This window comes from Cebus imitator, unplaced genomic scaffold (assembly GCF_001604975.1).
Source record: "Cebus imitator isolate Cc_AM_T3 unplaced genomic scaffold, Cebus_imitator-1.0 Scaffold251, whole genome shotgun sequence".
Taxonomy (NCBI): domain Eukaryota; kingdom Metazoa; phylum Chordata; class Mammalia; order Primates; family Cebidae; genus Cebus; species Cebus imitator.
The window spans coordinates 282,979-296,268 of NW_016107566.1; the positions used below are offsets into that span (position 1 = coordinate 282,979).

The window sequence follows — 13,290 nt, forward strand, 5'->3', positions numbered from 1 at the left end:
GAGAGAGAGAGAGAGAGAGAGAGAGAGAAAAAAAACATGCTATCTCCTTCTTACAGCCAGATTTCCAGTAGCTATCTTCCAGCTGGAAAGAAAGGGCAGAGGTGACACAGCATAGCAATAGAAACTGCACAGTATCTGACTGATCCATTAGCTGTCCCTTACGTCTGATGGGGGAAGAGCAGAAGATACTCAAGCAATAAGATCTCTTGTGCATTTCTGTTTATTTCTGGTTTTCAACTATGGCAGGATAATACAAGAGAAACACTGGCTCTCATATTTTCTTCTTATAAGCCTTCTGTTTTACAGAAATCAAGTGTTACTCAAAAATTGTAAAGGCACACTTTAGAAAAATTTTGTTAAATGTTATTTTAGTTTGTCATTCCAATATCCAGATCAAGTGCTCAGTGAAAACTACAGATGCTCCCTCAAATGTTTCACAATTCTGAAAGTGTAATAGGAAGAAATTTCAAAGACACTTGCATGTAAAAATATAATTACTAGAAGGTATGTATCCCGTAGTGTTCAGAAAATATATATCCCCTAGTGTTCAGAAAATGTCACATACTTTGAGAAAATACATTCCATTTAAATATACGGTAAACGTATCAATAAGGTATCATCAGAAAGCAGTAAAAACATAAAAATACATTAAGACATAGACGATATTAAGTGATGTTAAAAATATTTGTAAAGTATTTAATATTTCCTAAATTCCACAGCAGTCACGTAGGAATAAACATCTAGCACAATACACTAGGTTCATGTACATACACACACACATATTGTGTGTGTATGTGTTGTGTGTGCATACATTTTCCCTCATTATACTTAATGGGGGGAAAAGTCTAAAAACAGAACAATTTAACAGCAAGAATTCATTATTTAAAAGCAACTGTACTTACCTTTTTGTAATGACAATTCAGCTACACCGAAAAAAAAACTAATACACATTTTTCCCTGGTCCACTGAAAGTATCAACGAACTAGAATATTTCTGTTTGGAGTATCTGCAGATATGAGATAAACACCTTTAAAAGACTTTTATGTCTTTTAAATTGCCACCTATCCTTAGGTTTAGAACAATGACAAAATTACTAGAAAAGGCAAAAATTAAAGATTTTTTAAAAGATTTTGAAAAATCCTTTCCAAATAATAGGAAAGCAACTTTATAGTGACCTTCTAAAAGACGTACTAACATTGTCAGATTATATACTTTTTTTAAAAGGGAAAAAGAAAAATTAAAAAGTAAATTGTTAGTTCAATTTAGGTAGCAATTAATATGTAGAAATACTATATGTAATATAAAAGTAGGTTTCATACTAACTAAAAAGTGATCATAATTGCAAGAGGAGTCTCCACCCCTGCCATAAACAAGGGAATTCTAAAATAAATAGGAATTATGAAACTAAATATACCATCTTCCAATGTTGGTATCTGCTGACATATGAAAGAAATATTCTAATATTAGCTGTAATGTAAAATTCCACAAAGTGCATTACACTTTTTTTTTTTTTTTTTTTTTTTTGAAACACAGTTTCGCTCTTCTTGCCCAGGCTGGAGTGCAATGGTGCGATCTTGGCTCACCACAACCTCTGCCTCCTGGGTTCAAGCGATTCTCCTGCCTCAGCCTCCTGAGTAGTTGGGATTACAAGCATGTGTCACCACGACCGGCTAATTTTTTGTATTTTTAGTAGAGACGGGGTTTCTCCATGTTGGTCAGGCTGGTCTCAAACTCCTGACCTCAGGTGATTCGCCCACCTCAGTCTCCTAAAGTGCTGGGATTACAGGCGTGAGCCACCATGCCCAGCCTGTGAATTACATTTTCTGAACAATATGTTTGAGAAAGATTTACTCTTAAAAACAAAGCAATGCTGGCCGGATGTGGTGGCTCACACCTGTTATCCCAGCACTGTGGGAGGCTGACGTGGATGGACTGCCTGAGCTCAGGACTTGGAGACCAGCATGGGCAACATGATGAAACCCATCTCTATCAAAAACACAAAAATTTAGTAAGGTGCGGTGGCGCATGCCTGTGATCCCTGCTACTTGAGAGGTTGAGGTGGGAGGATGACTTAAGCCCTGGAGGTGGAGGTTGCAGTAAGCTGAGATCACACCATAGCACTCCAGTCTGGGTGACAGAATGAGACCCCGTCTCAAAAAAAAAAAAAAATATATATATATATACATATATATATATATATATATATATGCATATAAAATGTATACACATGCATATGTATATATATATATACATATATATATATCAAAGCTTTTTAAAGTACGCATTTAAATGATTTAAGTGATTTGTTAAGATACACTACTACTTGAAATTAACAAAAAATAAATTGCAGAGCCAATAATTCTACACATTGAATTAGTCACTGCAAGAGATTAAGACTTTAAAAGGTAGCAGTATCAAACTTTAATGTTCTTATAATTTGACTCATTCAAACCAACCATAAACAGTTCTAACTTTACATACATACGAAGTAAATGCTTTACATTTATTTTCTGAAGGTTTCAAAAGTATGCCCATAAGCTTCTTTACAGATACTTCAGGCCAGGAAACAAAGTCAGTGTATCACTAAATGCCAACTGCGGTTATCCTTAAGTAAGAACTGCAGGTAGTCCCTACTTTTTGTCTACATCCCTTTAGAGATGGCATCATCCCTGTCCCTCAATTCATAGTTTTCATCACTATGAAGGCAAAACAAAAGTTTTTTGTACAGTAGAGTATGTGTTTTATGCAGAATCATTTTAAATTAGCTCAGAGAAAAACACCTCATGTAGAAAACAGAGGCCACCAAAAATAGCCAGTCCTGGCTTTGTAGTGTAATAAAGCTGATACTGTTTGTTGGTGGACTTGGCAGTTGTCTATACGATGGGTCCATAAACCTCCTCCTAAGGGCCAATTGGAGCACAGCAACATTCGTTCACTTCAGTGTTGTCTACAGCTGCTTTCACACTATGAGAACAGAATTGAAAGTTGTGACATATCATGTAGCCCATAAAACCTAAAGTATTTTCTAGCTGGCCCTTTACAAAACAAGTTTGCCAACTCCTCCTCTACACAATGAGATGAAAGGCATCAGAAGACTTCTCCAAGACCCATCTCCAAAGTACAATGAAGTGAGCCCACGCATGGCCTGTGGAAGTCATCTGGTGGATGCTAAAACACACGGACACACACACACACACAAACATATACCCTCAAGGCTCTCTAATTCCCTATCAATCCAAAAGTTGCCAAGGCAAACTGCATGAAGTTACCACTCCCTAATACCGGAGTCCCAAGATTCCCACTGTCCTTACTAGCAAATAATGTTAACTATAAATGGCTGCCTTTCAAAATTCTTTTTTTTTTTTTTTTTTGAGACGGAGTTTCGCTCTTGTTACCCAGGCTGGAGTGCAATGGCGCGATCTCGGCTCACCGCAACCTCCGCTTCCTGGGTTCAGGCAATTCTCCTGCCTCTGCCTCCTGAGTCGCTGGGATTATACGCACGCGCCACCATGCCCAGCTAATTTTTTGTACTTTTAGTAGAGACGGGGTTTCACCATGTTGACCAGGATGGTCTTGATCTCTTGACCTCGTGATCCACCCACCTCGGCCTCCCAAAGTGCTGGGATTACAGGCTTGAGCCACCACGCCCGGCCTCAAAATTCATCTGCACATGGCTTCAGGTGCATAAAAACTCTTGTGGAAAGTAGAAGGTGAAAAGAGAAGGCCTCCATAAGGCATGTAATCCAATCCCTATATCTTCACCCTAGAATCACCTTAGACCTATCTCCCTGTCTAAATATCTCTTCCCCAGAGTTTCTGTCATTTGAATAATCACTCTTTTAAGAAGTCAGAGAAGCTAGTGGGAAGGCCCAGAATTCCAAATGAGAAACATAAAAAAGTGTGAATCTATATTTCCTTCCTCACAATCCTTAATCCTCGTTAAAGTTAATACTAAATGCAAGCCACAAAAATGTCTACATTTTTTTAAGTGCCAAGTTGCTTTTTGTTTTTTAATAAAAAGGTTAAAAGAAAAAAAGCATGTTCAGCACTGCTGTGCCTACACAGGGATATCCCCTCCATTGTATGGGACACAAAGACACACACCAACTGCGAACAAGGGAAGCAGCCTTCTCTCTGCCGGCTATTTTTAGCCTCACTTCGTCATATTAAGACCAAACTTAGGATAATAATGCAGAGTGAACTTTAAAAATATGAATTTCAGGAAACAAACTGTCCTCCTATTTATAAGTTCTTTAACAATGAAATTATATATACTCTTCTCAAAATCTCAAGGGACCTATATACCCTATTTAAAAAAAAAAAAAAAGAAAGAAAAAAAAAACTTTTAGCTTGTTTCAAAAATACAGAATAATATACCCTGGGACTAAACTCGTGGCCATGTTTAAAGCCTGCTCATTCCTTTTCAACTTCAACTCTTATCTACTTTTAAAATATCTATTTTAGGGAGTGTCTCATTCATTCAGATTTTCCACTCCCAACTAAAAATACCCATTTTTCAGCTCTTCACTTTCCATCAGTACTCTGGAAAACCTAAATATTTTGAAAATAATTCCAACTTTACATTTTCGGCATATTACCTGCTGAACTATCTTGCTGTCTGGAAACTATACCAGTATCCAACTGTTGCCCTACAATTTTACATCCAAAACAAAGTTTACTGCCCCATTGCCAAACTCTTTTTTGTAAGAAGCTACTATCGACACACTAAGCATCTTCTTTTTCACTCCTTCTGTGTAGCTCAAGAGCCATGATGTAAAAATGTTGGTTCCCTAGGGGAAAAAAAAAAAAAAAAACCCAATCCAGGCACAATGACTTTGCCTAAAATGTAATTTCTCCCCAGTCATCTGAAACTACTCTCTCAGGAACACTCAATTGCTTCTTTGAGCTGTAATCATGTATCTACACAAACACAACTGACCCTAACACTACTCAACAACCTCCATCTGTGTTCCCTTCAGACCAATTTCATAATTTTATCTGTCCCTTATGCCTTCCAATTCTAAAAGTCTTAAATATGTTGTCTCCACTTGCTCTTTTCTTCCTAAAAGAAATCTTTCCAGATTTTGCTTTAACACTTCAATTAGTTCTACACGTACACGTCCAAAAGCAACAATTCACTAGTGAAAAATGTAAAAATACATTAACATCTATAAAGTACCATATAATATCTAACATCTAGTGTGATCTTAGATCAATATTGGTCTATCTCCCCTTTCCTGTAGCTTCGTGCAATTTGTGTTTGATTGTCTCCACCACCTACAAGTCAAAGCATCTCAAAGACAGGGATCCCAAATACTTTGTCATTTCTACCAAACATGCAATAAAACATTACCATAATTTCTGGCTGGACACGGTGGCTCACACCTGTAATCCCAACACTTTGGGAGGCCGAGGTGGGTATATCATTTAAAGTCAGGAGTTTGAGACCAGCCTGACTGACATGGTGAAACCCCATCTCTACTAAAAATACAAAAACACTAGCCAGACATGGTAGCGTACGCCTGTAGTTCCAGCTACTGGGGATGCTGCGGCAGGAGAGCAGGAGAATCGCTTGAACCTGGGAGGCAGAAGTTGCAGTGAGCCGAGACTACACCACTGCACTCCAGCCTGGGTGACAGAGAGAGACTCCATCTCAAAATAACATAAAAATTACCATAATTTTTAACCAATCTATAGTTAAAGCAATAATAAAAGTAGGTCCAAAAGTTAGTGAGCAACTTTGACAGAGTGTAAACTACATTCAAACTATAGTTTGTTTCTTAGTTTGTCCTCCCCTCCTTCTCAAAATACAGGTTCTACATGACTACATTTCTCTTTATCATATCTTTGTGAAAAACAAAATACATGACTCTGATTCTAAGTCTAACATTACATCCACTATTCAATATTTTCATGTCAGTACACACTTAAAAGACAGAATTTAAGGTTCCTTACCAAAACGTAATAAGGCAACTAAAGAAAAACAATACAGTGGGAGAAGTTCCAGAGGAGGGAAAAGTGGTCAAAGAAATAAGAGACATTATTCTAAGACAAGAGCTGGAGAAGCTGACAGTAGGAATAATAAACCTCTATCTAAAAAGTAAGGAAAGATGAACTGAGGCTTGTTCTGGTATTTCTAGAAACACAAACTCTGGCTGTGTCCTGAAAATTTAAGGACACAGGTATGGAATATACAAATGAATTGTCTATGGAATTTATAAATCAATTGTCACATAATACAGAGGCTAACAAACTTGCAGAACTCATTACTTTAAAAGAATAGGACCAAACATTGTTAAGTTTGAGAGAGTTTTAAATAAATTTAATCAAGATCCTGAATGGAGAACTCCAGATAGGCTGATAAATCCAGGCTTACATTCATTACCACAAAGCATCTCTCAGCAGTGGCTTCAGATAGAACGAGCCCACACAGTTGTCTAGACGGACCACAATTCTCAGTATAGTACTGTCTATGCCTTCTTACATAAAAATCTGCTCTATTTTAACTCTTAAGGTCTGTATATATGTTAACTACTTTCATGAAACTTTAATTGGGTACTTTGAGAACATTGCTAAAATGCAAGTCAAAGGTTTTATAGGCTTCAACTTTAAAACAATGGAAGGAAAAAGTCATTCCTGAAAGAATTAAATATCAAAAGTGTATCCTAAATTGATACAGAAATAAAGATAATTCAAAAAAGAAAAACCTCCAACAAAATTAAAAAGTGTTGTCATTTTAAGATGTTACTCCAAAAAAAATTAAAAATTTGGTGAAGGGAAAAAAAATCACTTTTATAAAATGATTAATGTGATAAATGCTCTTCCCCAAATAAGTTGTGATTCCTAAGAACTCAAGTTCCTAAGTGAAATCTGTTACAGTGTCTCCTGACACGCGGACCCAGGAACTGAGAAGGTTAACTCCTGTACCAATAGGTATTGACATGAAAATCTCCCAAGACTGTTTTTCCGTTGTTGTTGTTGTTGTTATTGTTGTTGAAAGGGAATTTTGCTTTCGGGGGTCCGTAAGTGGTTCTCGCTTGAGAACCTATGTAAGAGTACCCCAGAAACAAAAAGTACACCGTACACACCCACAGTACCAGGAAAAGGTTACAGATACAGATGGCCTCTGTGCGCACATATGCTCTGGCTTCCTCAATTTTCCTTTGCCAATTACTGGCCAGAAAGGTGCGAGTATTCACTCTGAAGAAAGAACTCCTCCAAGAGAAACCTGCATACTTGCACTACTCGTACAAAAGGCTAAAAAGTTACAAAATACAGGCCTCCCTAACACCTTCTCCCTTCTGTGAATAAACCTAGACCCTCTTACGACTCCCAACACTCCTGGAGAACATCAGCAAAACTCCCGGAGGAAGCGCCGGCATCCTCCCACTTTCTCCCCCTCAATTCCCTCTCCCAGGGCCACTCACACTTTAGAGAAGAGCCGCGGCGCCCAGAAAGTGGGTTGGTTCCCTTCCTCCTTCGGATTGAGGCGGCAGCTGCGGAAAGCTCCGGCGCGGTCCTGAGGAAGAAGCGGAGCTCGTGTCGCTAAACCAGGCGGCCACTCGGGTCTCTTCCGTGCTGCCAGGGGAGAGGCGGCGGCGGTCCCGCTTACCTCCTCTTTTCCTCTTCCTGGGTCTTTTCAGGCTGCGACTCCTGCCCGTCCAGGGCCACTTCTCCCGGGACAGTCACGTTTGGGAGGCTCCGGATTTTGTTTTTATAAAGTTTCCTCTGGGCGGAGGCTGTGGCCGGCCCCCCGGGTCCCCCCCGGCCCCGCCGCCCTCCGGGCTGGGGCGGGGGAGGGGGGCTCTAAGAACTCCTCCCGGAGTCCAGCCAAGGAGCCGGGGGGCCGGCGACTGGCCAAGGGAGAAGACCCCCGAAGGGGGCTGAGGGGAGGGGGAAGGTGAGCAAAGGACGGCGGCGTCGGTCCCGCTCTCTCCGCCGCCCCAGCCGCCGCCTCACATCGGGGTCCCCGTCCCCCCGGCTGGGGGGTGGTTGCAGAGCTTGGTTGGGGCCCCGGCTCATACACTCCGGGGCAAGATGCTACGGACCCGGGCGGGTGGCCGAACAGGCGGCGAGGCGGGGGACCCGGCCGGCTCCGCTCGGCGCCGCCCCCGCTCCCGGCTCCAGCATGTGTCGCTGCGGCTGGGACCCCCCTCCCTACACCTTGGGGGTCCCACGCCCCACGCCCCGGGACGAGGCAGAAGCTCCGGCGCCTCCTCAGCGTTCTCTCACCGCGGAGCAGCTACCCAGTCCCGGCCGGCGGTAGCCGCCTCCCTGCCCCCCAAGCCGCCGGCTCCGGCTCGGGCTCGGGCTCCGGCTCCGGCTTCGGCTCCGGCGTGTGCAGCCGCCGCTGCCGGCCGGGAAGGTGAGGGGGGGAGAGGAGTGTGGCCGCGGCTCCCGCTGACCCAGGTGAGGGCGAAGGTCTCAGCGGCGGCCAGTGCAGAGGGGCTGAGTCTCTCGGATGCTCCTTAGCTCTTACTCTCGGCGGCGGCGGCAGCAGCGCCCGGAGCTCAGCTCGCTGTCTCCCTCGCTCTGTGCGGGGCTCTCGCCTCACTCTAGAGAGAGGGGCGGGAGGAGAGTGGCGCCTGCAGATGACGCAAGTTACCTAGCAACCGCTCTCCTCCCCCTCCCTCTTCTTTCCGCTCTGAGGCTTCCTCCGCTGGCCTTTTTTCCCCATCCAGCTACCCCGCCCTGGGCGCCTCTGGCGCGCTCTGATGACGCTCCAAGGGAAGAGGAAGTGGGGATCGGCGAGCGGGTGGGTGCGCCTCGGGCCGCGGGACTCGCAGCCGCCGCCGCTGCTGCCGCCTCTACGGCCGCGTCAGAACTGAAGAGAGGAAGGGGAGGAGCTGAGACGAGCCTAAGCTGCCGCCCGATTTTACCCCTGACCCGAGGGCGGCCCGGAGAGCTTGCTCTGTAGCAGTTTCCTGCGGGGCAGGTGGGACTGCTCCTTTGGGAGGAAGGAGGAGGCCTAGGCCGCGCCTTCAGGCAACTGCGCGCACCACCCAAAGGTGAGGCATTTGGCTCCAAACAGGCCCTCGAAAAGCCGGACTGATCGAGGAGTTACCCCACGGCCTGATCCTCTGCACCTGCTCCAGGGAGAGACCGCCCCACCGTTCCCGTGCCGTGGCGGTGAGACTCAGCGCTGGATAACGTGTGGTCGTGCAGAGCAAATGTTTGATGAATGAATGAACGAATGAATGAATGCCTCTCTCACGTGGCACTCGCGAAGCTCCTAGGATATGGTGGAAGTGCAAGCGCTTTGTAAACTGCAGTGCATTGTAAAAATGAGTTGTAATACATTCCTCCCCTCCCCCTAGCTATGAAAGGAAACAGGGGTGCGGCCTGAGTACAGAGTCACAACCTGAGTCTTCGGTGGAAAAGGAGATGAAATGCTGGGCAGGGGAAGGAACCCATCCTCGGGCAGATTGTTAGGGCGGCGGGAAGGGAGGATTAGAAGGGAGCCATCCTCCGGGAGATTGTGGAAGGACTTTTGACTGTCAAGGGAAGAATTTCATTAATAGTGCCTCACTTTTACGCATCGTTCTTTCTTACGGTTTGGAGCTTGCTAGAGGTTCTCGTCTTGGTTCATCAGTGTACACTGTCATCAAGAAATGTTGGCCTGTGTTTCAGGTCTGACTCAAAGGTTATTTTCTTTCTAAAACAAATATTATTACTATTATGCAGCTTTTCCTACAGACGTTATCCTGGAAAGGAAAGTCAAGTAAAAACTTATGAAGTTTAAAGTGTAGTTCTCCAGGAAAAGAAATTTAAAATAAAAGGATCAGAATCCTGAGAAATCTGTCTTGAGTGAATAGCATGAGAATGGTCAATCGTATCAGAAAGACATTAAAGCAGCAGCAATAATGAAAGCAAATTTCACAATTCTGTCGCTGGACCCTAGTACACTCCATCTCCTCTGAAAACAGTAGTAATGGATATTACCAGTATTTCCACCTGGAGGAGGGGTGAGATAGGAGCAAGTGTATTATAGACAAATTTGGGAAGCTCTGGGTTTCTGCCACTACTGCCACCACCATCTGCAAACGGTTCCCTTAAGGAAACTTTTAACTGGTTAAATCCTAGGGCTCCTGTTCATTAAAATGGTACAGGAAAGGTGGTGGGAGGGGCAAAGGAGGATGTGGCAAAACCAAGGAGAGTCTCACAGACTAGCATCTGACCTTACTGCCCTTGACCTGTAGTTGCAAGAGCCAGGTTAAACATCCTGCTTAAGGCTGGGCACGGTGGCTCATGCCTGTAATCTCAGCACTTCGGGAGGCCGAGGCAGGCAGATCACGCCAGTTACTCCGGAGGCTGGAGAATCACCTGAACCCAGGAGGTGGAGGTTGCGGTGAGCCGAGATCTCACCACTGCACTCCAGCTTGGGTGGCAGAGCGAGACTCTGTCAAAAAAAAAAAAAAAAAAATCCTGCTTAAATTACCCTGGATCTTTCTGTCTTTACATGACCAATCCCCTGCTGCATCCTTCCAAATGAGACTCGCAGTTAATCAGACCAACAAGTAATGGTCTCACGTGGCTACAAAATAAATATTTTTTGTTTTTCCCCCTCTTCCTATCTTACATCAGGGGAATGGTGGAAATTAAAGGAGTAAAACACACAGATTTAGGGGATTTTGTGAAGCTAAACAACTCAGAGAGTTTAAGCCTTGTGGGCTTTGACGGAAAAGGGTGGAAACATCAGAGTTCTGCAGCCCAGCAGATAACACCTCCAGTTAAGTGTGTTCCATGTAGGGTTTTTCAGCAGCCTGATCTGTTTTCATTGTCAGTGACTCCACCTTACAACCTCAGTGCTGTAGAACAGAAGGGCACTCAGGAGAGCCCGGGGCCACCTACTTAGAAAGTATTTAATAACAGCACACTAAGCTTACAAGGCTAGATACCCACCTCAACACCCAGCTTGATAACCAGAGGAAACAGCTGCAACTGGTGACTGGAGAGAAGGAAGTTCACACATTTCCAACTTGGTCTGAATCTCTTCAGTTCCTTGTATGCTTATTAATCCAAAGGAGAAAATAGCTAGTTAATTCAAAGTTCCAAACAATCTGAAGTTTTAGCTAATAGTTCTTTCCCTGGTTCATCAATTTAAGATAAAGATTTACATACTGTGTTAAAACATAACAAAAAGAGATTCATATAAGGTTTTTGACCTTTACACTTGAAAGTGAACTCTAATGAGAAACTAATTAGTGTTTTGTTATTCCACATCAGTGGGTTTTACTGTCAAAGATTGTGTAAGCTAAATTATCTGGCAAAATTTTGCTTTCCAGAAATGCTATCCACAGTATATTCATTACTTTTAACATTTTTATTGTGAAATATACTTTAAATACATAAACCAATTATATAGTGTAATAAGTGATTATAAAGGAAACCACCATATAACTGATCAACCAGGTCAAGAAATAGAATATTTCCAGCAACTCAGAAGTCCCTCTCCCTGCCCCATGACTTTCCTGAACACAACTGTTTGCCTCCCTCCTAAATGTAGCCATTATTCTGACATTTGTGATAATCATTTCCTTGCTTTTCTTTATTGTCTTGTTGCAAGCATGCATCCCTAAACAATATGTTGTTTAGTTTCACTCTTTTGAACTTTATGTAACTGGAACAATATAATATGTAATCTGTTGTTTTTGCTGCTTTTGCTCAACATTGTTTTTAATTCATGTGTTGTTCAGGTTGTTCCCATAGCTGTAATGTGTTCATTTTCATTGCTGCATATTACAATGTCTCATTGTAACAGTATGTGACAATATGTTTAGCCATTCTATTGCTGATGGACATCTGGGTTGTTTCCAGTTTAGGACTGTTATAAATGCTAATGTGGACATTCTTCATGTGTGTATTCAATCACATCTACCGTAAGTTTCTATAGGGCATATACCTGAGAGTGGTAATATGTATCATAAACTTGAATAAATAATAACAAGTTCTTTTCTAGAGGGTTACACACTCTAGGCGTGTATGATGAGTCCCATTGCTCCACACCTTCACAACACTTAACATTGTTGGTCTTTTTCAGTATTACCAGTCTGGTGGGTATGTAGTAGTATCTCATTGTGGTTTTAACTAGCATTACTGATTACTGATGCTGTTGATGACCTTTTTGTATGCAACTAGCTATTTGGATTTCCACTTTTGTGGTGTGTTATTATCTATTTAACATCTAAGTCTCTGAGATAACCAACTTTTCAATATCCTTTCATTGTCGACATTTGAACAGGTAATGTTATGGGATGTTCAGGGTGTTGCTTTTCTAGCCGGAAACCTCTGTGGCCAGTGGCACCTTTACCCGAGTCTTGCTCAGGCCCACTGACTCAGCCTGGCAGGCTGCACTCAGCTTATGCTATCAGCCTAGATCCCACGCCTGCCAAGGGCAAGTGAGGCATGGAGCGGTAAGGCATGTGTGAGCGAGCGTGGGGTCTGGTCACTGTGCAGTCAGACACACCAGCTGCTACAGTGGGACAGGCAGCTCCAGGTGTGCCGGCTCTACAAAGCTGTGGCTGGACCAGGCATACTGCAAGCAGCTTCTACAGCTGGCACCAGGGGACACAGTGGCACCCAGAAGCTTGGAGATGCCAGGAACTGCAGGGACCCAAAGAGGGAGTCACAGCCCTGGTTTGGGGAACTCCCAGGTCTGGGCTGCCCAAAAGCTCTTCACCCGCAATGTGGCAAGGAAGGGGGATGTCTCAGCCTTGTTTGTGTTATAGCTCTTTTAGCCTCGCCATTTGGCAGGTCCCAAGTTCTTGTCCTGTGACCAGGAAGTATGAGGTACACAGACAAGTGGAGGGTGAGCAAGATGTTATTGAGTAATGGAACAGCTCAGAGGAGACCCACAGAGGGTAGCTCCTTTCTGCAGCCAGGGTGTCCCAATGAGTGTTCAGCTCCTAACAGAGAGGGCAACTCCTCTTTGCAAGATAGCTCCTCTTTGCAGGAAGATCATCCCAGTAAGTGTTCAGTTATCAGCAGAGACGGTAGTTACTCTCCACAGCTGGTCATCCTAATAAGTGTTCAGCTAGCAGCAGGGAAGAAAGCTCCTCTCTGCAGCTAGTCATCCATGGTCTGCTCAGCCCTGACAGTACCTGGGTCTTTTATAGGCCTCAGAGGGGAGGAAGTGCACACTGATCACTCCTTGGGCGGGCCCAAGAAAAAACCACAAGTTCCCCCTCTCCTTTACAGAATTGGCAACCCAGCCCCCAGGCTTCAGGCCTTCCCCGGCCTAAAGGTAGAGCTTCACTGGGGACCCTCTCCTTTCCATCCTGGAGCCTGTCT

General features: G+C 43.7%; 1 protein-coding gene and 1 long non-coding RNA gene across 5 annotated transcripts in view; one reads left to right on the top strand and one right to left on the bottom strand.

The window, feature by feature from the left end:
• The window catches only part of FBXW7 (F-box and WD repeat domain containing 7), a 235,594-nt gene extending 227,031 nt beyond the window's left edge, over nt 1-8,563 (bottom strand). For 2 of the 4 annotated variants that reach the window (XM_017498758.2, XM_037727958.1), the window contains exons 1-2: nt 7,613-7,761; nt 7,428-7,519 (exon numbers count right to left, since the gene is read on the bottom strand). The gene's annotated coding sequence lies outside the window, so the exon portion shown is untranslated. Of the gene's footprint in view, nt 1-7,427 lie in introns of all 4 variants that reach the window. The other 2 variants (XM_017498755.2, XM_017498754.2) reach the window with 2 other exon arrangements.
• A 129-nt stretch (nt 8,564-8,692) lies between these two features.
• Nucleotides 8,693-13,290, top strand: part of LOC119467002 — a 7,080-nt gene continuing 2,482 nt past the window's right edge. Inside the window, exon 1 of the long non-coding RNA XR_005195514.1 lies at nt 8,693-9,008. This is a non-coding gene — a long non-coding RNA (uncharacterized LOC119467002). The remainder of the gene's footprint in view (nt 9,009-13,290) is intronic.